This window comes from Nycticebus coucang, chromosome 18, assembly GCF_027406575.1.
Source record: "Nycticebus coucang isolate mNycCou1 chromosome 18, mNycCou1.pri, whole genome shotgun sequence".
Lineage (NCBI taxonomy): Eukaryota > Metazoa > Chordata > Mammalia > Primates > Lorisidae > Nycticebus > Nycticebus coucang.
This window is the reverse complement of record NC_069797.1, coordinates 48,654,670-48,661,212: the sequence shown is the minus strand read 5'-3', so window position 1 is coordinate 48,661,212 and position 6,543 is coordinate 48,654,670. Positions and strand designations below refer to the sequence as shown.

Genomic DNA, 6,543 nt, shown 5'->3' with positions numbered 1-6,543 from the left:
GTGGATCACTGGAAGAAATGAGAGTAGATCAGAACTGGAAACAGAATTTTTGGAGAATACACAAAAGCAATGTAAAGCAAAATAGATTATAGACTATGACTTAATTTCCACTTACCATTCATGAGGATAATCTACATTTATCTAATTTTATTATTTATTTATTTATTTATTTATGACAGAGTCTCACTATGTCACCCTCAGGAAAGTGCTGTGGCGTCACAGCTGTGGTGTCACAGCACCCTCAAACTCTTGGGCTTAAGCGATTCTCTTGCCTCAGCCTCCCAAGGAGCTGGTACCATAGGGGCCTGCCACAATGCCTGGCTATTTTTTTGTTGCAGTTGACATTATTGTTTAGCTGGCCCAGGCTGGATTCGAACCTGCCAGCCTGGTGTATGCGGCTGGTGTCATAACCACTGTGGTATGGGCACCAAGCCTTTTGTCTATATTTATCTAATTTTATATTTGGAGAAATTATTTGCCTTGGTAGGAAAATACATCAATATGATTTAGTTTTCTTTCAAAGTCTTGTGCTGTTAAAACAGACAATTACAAAATAATTACAAGACATCTGATATTTTAAATAATATCTTTGTTTTGATACAAAACTCCTTGCTATTTTCAAAGAACACACAACACAAAATCCAAAACTAATTAGGTACGATTCATTGCCATTTCCAAATCAATAGTACAGTTACCAATAAAGTTAATTAGCTTAAAGATTTGGCTGATTCCCATTGATAACCCTAAGATGTACATCTTTCTTGTTAATAGTCTTTGTAGGTGTCAGACGAAAAGGTGAATTAACCCTGAAGAAGCAAATGACTTAGAAGCTGTATATTTTAAATATGCAGACAGCTAAGCCTTGACTATTGTATAAACAGTAAGAATAAACATAAAGATTGCTAGCACATAATATGATGATAATCTCCTTTACTACCACACTTCCAACCGCAGTGCAATTATATGTAGACCACTAGACTATTTAATCACATTTATCTATCTACTGTTAAACTGGGCATGACACTGTCAACCCTGAAGAATCTTATAGCTGGATTGCAGTTTGCTCATGGAGTTGGGGAATTGCAAAACAGGTTAAAAGCAATCTTATCTATGAATTAATGAGGTACTCAGATCTTCTGTACTCCTCATCTCCACTGAACAGGTGCAAAAGTGACAAAGGGATGGTTGCTTTAAATTTTGTTGTGCATTGTGCTAAAATTATTTTCTTTTTTTAATTTTTGTTTTTATTGTTGGGGATTCATTGAGGGTACAAAAAAACAGGTTACAGTGATAGCATTTGTTAGGCAAAGTCCCTCTTACAATTGTGTCTTGCCCCAAAAAGGTGTGTCACACACCAAGACCCCACCCTTCCTCCTTCCCTCTCTCTTCCTTTCCCCACCCTCCCTCCTCCTTTCTCTCTCTGCTCTCCCCTTCTCCCACCCCACTGTGTCATGGTCCTCATATCAAAATTGAACACATAGGATTCATGCTTCTCTATTCTTGTGATACTTTACTAAGAATAATGTGTTTCCCTTCCATCCAGGTTAATACGAAGGCTGTAAAGTCTCCATTTTTTTAATGGCTGAATAGTATTCCATGGTGGACATATACCACAGCTTGTTAATCCATTCCTGGGTTGGTGGGCATTTAGGCTGTTTCCACATTTTGGCGATTTTAAATTGAGCTGAAATAAACAGTCTAGTGCAAGTGTCCTTATGATGAAAGGATGTTTTTTCCTTCCGGGTAGATGCCCAGTAATGGGATTGCAGGATCAAATGGGAGGTCTAGCTTGAGTGCTTTGAGGTTTCTCCATACTTCCTTCCAGAAAGGTTGTACTAGTTTGCAGTCCCACCAGCAGTGTAAAAGTGTTCCCTTCTCTCCACATCCACGCCAGCATCTGCATTTTTGAGATTTTGTGATGTGGGCCATTCTCACCGGGGTTAGATGATATCTCAGGGTTCTTTTGGTTTGCATTTCTCGAATAATTAGGCACAATGAGCACTTTTTCATCTGTTTACTAGCCATTCGTCTGTCATCTTTAGAGAAGGTTCTATTCATGTCTCTTGCCCACAGATATATGGGATTGTTGGCTTTTTTCATGTGGATTAATTTGAGTTCTCTATAGATCCTACTTATCAAGCGTTTGTCTGATTCAAAATATGCAAATATCCTTTCCCATTGTGTAGGCTGTCTCTTTGTTTTGGTTGTTGTCTCCTTAGCTGTACAGAAGCTTTTCAGTTTAATGAAGTCCCATCTGTTTATTTTTGTTATTGTTGCAATTGCCATGGGAGTCTTCTTCATGAAGTCTTTCCCCAGGCCGATATCTTCCAGTGTTTTTCCTATGCTTTGAGGATTTTTATCATTTCATGCCTTAAATTTAGGTCTTCTACCCATCTTGAATCAATTTTTCTGAGTGGAGAAAGGTGCGGGTCCAGTTTTAGTCTTTTACATGTGGATATCCAGTTCTCCTAGCATCATTTATTGAATAGGGTATCTTTCCCCCAGTGTATGTTCTTGTTTGGTTCATTGAAGATTAGGTGGCTGTAAGATATTAGTTTCATTTCCTGGTTTTCTATTCGATTTCAAATGTATATGTCTCTATTTTCGTGCCAGTACCATGCAGTTTTGACCACTATGGCCTCATGTTACAGCCTAAAGTCTGGTATGCTGATACCCCTGGCTTTGTTTTTATTACTAAAAACTTCCTTAGCTATACAGGTTTTTTTCTGGTTCCATACAAAACAAAGAATTATTTTTTCCAAGTCTTGAAAGTACGATGTTGGTATTTTAATAGGGATGGCATTGAATCGGTAGATTGCTTTAGGAAGTACTGACTTTTTTACTTGCCTTCAAGTAATCAGCAATGAGTATTCTCTTCATTTCAGGTTACTCCTGAAAGATGATTGCCATCACCTCAAATACTTAATATTTGAAATGTAAAGCGGCACCCATAGCTCAGTGGGTAGGACCCTGGCCATACACCGAGGCTAGTGGGTTTGAACCCGGCCTGGAGCCAGCTAAAAACAATGAGAACTATAACAAATGGTTTGATGTAAACACGTCAGATTGTATTAAAAAATCAACACATTGTACCCCACATATGCATAAATGTATTCATGACCTATGTGTACATGACTTAATAATAAAAAAAAAAAATAGCCAGGCATTGTGGCAGGTGCCTGTAGTCCCAGCTACTTGGGAAGCTGAGGCAAGAGAATCACTTAAGCCCAAGAGTTTGAGGTTGCTGTGAGCTGTGACACCACAGCACTCTATCCAGGGTGATAGCTTTGAGACTCTGTCTCAAAAAAAATAATTTTTGAAATGTAATTTTTCTCAGTTCACCTACTTCATATTTATTATTCATAAAATGTTTCATATTTTCTCCTGTAACTTTGTCCCATATGTTGAACCAAGAAGAAACATTTTTAGCTTTGAGCACTAAGTGATTTTCTCTACATGTTTTTTATGGCTAAAAGTTTATCTGCCATGCTCCAGATAAACTAGAGACCTGGCAGTGCCCAGATTTATCAGGCAACAGATACTCAGGAAGCCTTGATCATCATTAATTGGATTTGCAGGAGAAAAAAATGCACACAATGGTTCTTCAGTGGACACTTCAGTGAATGTAAAAACATGGGCTCCATTGCTGATGTTATAAAAGGAAATAATTCCAACATCCATATCCAGGAAAATGCCTACTCGGGGTAATGGCAGTCTCCCTGAGAGGAGGATTAAAGGCATAGTGCTGGATGAAAGAAGCTCTTCATTTCTCAAACCCACAGTCCACAAGCCAATATCTGAAGACAGCAGAACTGACTCTTATTGATCAACAGATTCTTCACAAACACCCAGGTCCCATTCTTTGCTTGTCCCCACGTCCACCTCCCAGTAATGGCATCCAGAAGTGAATTGAGGGGAGCCCAGGACACAGACTGAGTGTTCAAATCTCTCAGGGCATTCTCTGTGATTCTGTGTGATACGTCCACAGGCGGACGTGCCTCAAGTCATCAGAAATGATTAGTCTTATTGGCTGTGTCAACATTGAAAGTCATATCTACGTAGAACGTCAGCATCCTTGGATTCTGGTGTAGAATTGCTCTCCGCTGGAGCTCTAATTTCTTGACTTTGGAAACCATCCTCTTCAGCAGGTGATGGAGCCTGACATCATTCTTCTGAGAGACAGAAGAGAAAGGGCATGAGACACCTTCCCCATGGGGTTCTTTCTGGAGTGAGCCGATGCATCGGAAGCAGCAGATGTAGCCACAATTTAGGTACACGGGGTTTTCAAGATAAGATAAGCAGGCAGGACACTTGCTTCCTTCTTTAAATAGTTCAGCCATGGCCACTGTCTCTCCTCCTTCTATAGTCTCCAACTGTTTTCACTGACCGCTAAAATTATTTTCTACAAGCAACAACATGAAAGGCTGAAAAAGATGTTAAGGCGCCTAATATACAGAGAAATTAAAAAAAAAAAACTCTTGGATATGTGCACACATATGATTAAGATGTTTTTACTAGGTTCTCGTGAAAAAGAAACTGGTTTTGCTTATTAGGAAAAAATATGTATATAGTTCACCAAAACTTTATTGAGCACCTACTGGTGGAAAACACTTTACTAGGCATTAAGAATTCAGTAATAAACAACTTCTTGAGGAGATTAAAGTTAGCTCTGTGCAGACTGTACTCATTTTTTTCCTCATTTTATACAAGGTTTATGTATACATATATCTTTTGTTTACTAATTCATATTCTTCTACCACATATTCTCTATTTTCTTGACCAAGGTGTCCCTAACACTGGCTACTGAAGGAAGGAGGGAAGGAAGGAAGGAAGGAAGGAAGGAAGGAAGGAAGGAAGGAAGGAAGGAAGGAAGGAAGGAAGGAAGGAAGAAAGGAAGGAAGGAAAAGGGGAAGTGGAGGGAAGGGAAGAGAAGGGAAGGGAAGGAAGGGAAGGGGAGCAGAGAAGAGAGGGAGGGGTGAAAGAGGGAGGGTAAAAAGAAGGGAAAGTGAAGGAAAGAAAGATCTGTTGAATGAAATTTTGTTAGCATTTTTTCTTGGAAATATGTCCCAAGATCCAACAAAACACATAGGAACAATATCTAACCCAGTATGGGAAATCCTAGCTATAGAAACTGCTGAAAATGTATATGCATGAAATATATTTATTTAGCCCTCACAATGCACAGTAAGATACAGTATAGCATTCAAAACTGGAAATAAAGTTTTCTCATATTTAAAAATATTTTTAATACCTTTCTATATTGTAAAGAAGTTTAATGTCATTCTGCAATCTTAATAACTTTGTGTATATGTATATATGTGTGTGTGTACATATATATATGCATAAAATGCATATTTTTTCCAGAAAATTTTAGATCATCTATGCCAGGAAATTTCTGGAAAAAAATTTTAGAGATAGTCTATTTTCTTTCATTGTCCCAGGCACATATGGAACATTTTTCAATCTATGAAACATACCTTTCAATTATAGAAAATATTCTTAAACTATTATTTTTTCTCCTCTTAATTTTTTTATTAAATTATAACTGTGTACATTAATGCATTTATTGGGTACAATGTGATGGTTTTATATACAATTTGGAATGCTTACATCAAATGGGTTAACATAGCCTTCACCTCACTTACTTTATTACTGTGTTAAGACATTTATACTCTACTCTTAATAGATTTGACATGTACCCTTGCAATATGCACCATAGGTGAGGTATGGATTACCTTCCCTTCACCCATCCCCCCTCACCCTCCTCTTCCCTCCTTCATCTTGGGCTGTAGTTGGGATATAGTTTTCATATGAAAGTGTGGATGATTATATATTGGTTTCATAATAGTATTGAGTACATTGTATAGTTTTTCTTCCATTCTTGAGATACTTTATTAAGAAGAATATGTTCCAGCTCCATCCATGTAAATATAAAAGAGGTAAAGTCTCCATCTTTTTTAAGGCTGCCATAATATACCACATATACCACATACATATACCACATTTATTAATCCACATTGGGCTTCTTACATGACTTGACAATTATGAATTGGGCTGCAATAAAAATTCTGGTGCAGTTATCTTTGTTATGAAATGATTTTTGGTCTTCTGGATATATACCTAGTAGAGGAATTTCAGGATTGAACGACGGGTCTACTTTTAGTTCCCTAAGTGTTCTCCAAACTTCCTTCCAAAAGGATTATTAGCTTGCATTCCCACCAGCAGTGCAGAAGTGTTCCCTTTTCTCCACAACCACACCATCATCTATAGTTTTGGGATTTTGTTATGTGGGCTGCTCTTACTGGAGTTAGAGGATATATTAAAGTGGCATTTATCTGATGATTAAAGATGATGAGCATTTTTTCATGAGTCTGTAGGGCATGCGCCTGTCTCCTTCAGAGAAATTTTTATTCTACTCCAATTTTTTCAAGTGTTTCCCCTGCACGCTCTTCAAGTATATTTATGGTTTCATGTCTTAAGTTTAAATCTTTTATCCAGTGAGAATCAATTTTTGTTAATGGTGAAAGGTGTGGGTCCAGTTTC

General features: G+C 37.8%; 1 non-coding gene across 1 annotated transcript; it reads right to left on the bottom strand.

Annotated features, from left to right (window-relative positions):
• Positions 1–2,851: 2,851 nt before the first annotated feature.
• LOC128571504 (small nucleolar RNA SNORD2) lies at positions 2,852–2,920 on the bottom strand. The gene has a single exon (XR_008375905.1). It is a non-coding gene; the product is annotated as a small nucleolar RNA SNORD2 (small nucleolar RNA).
• Positions 2,921–6,543: the final 3,623 nt, after the last annotated feature.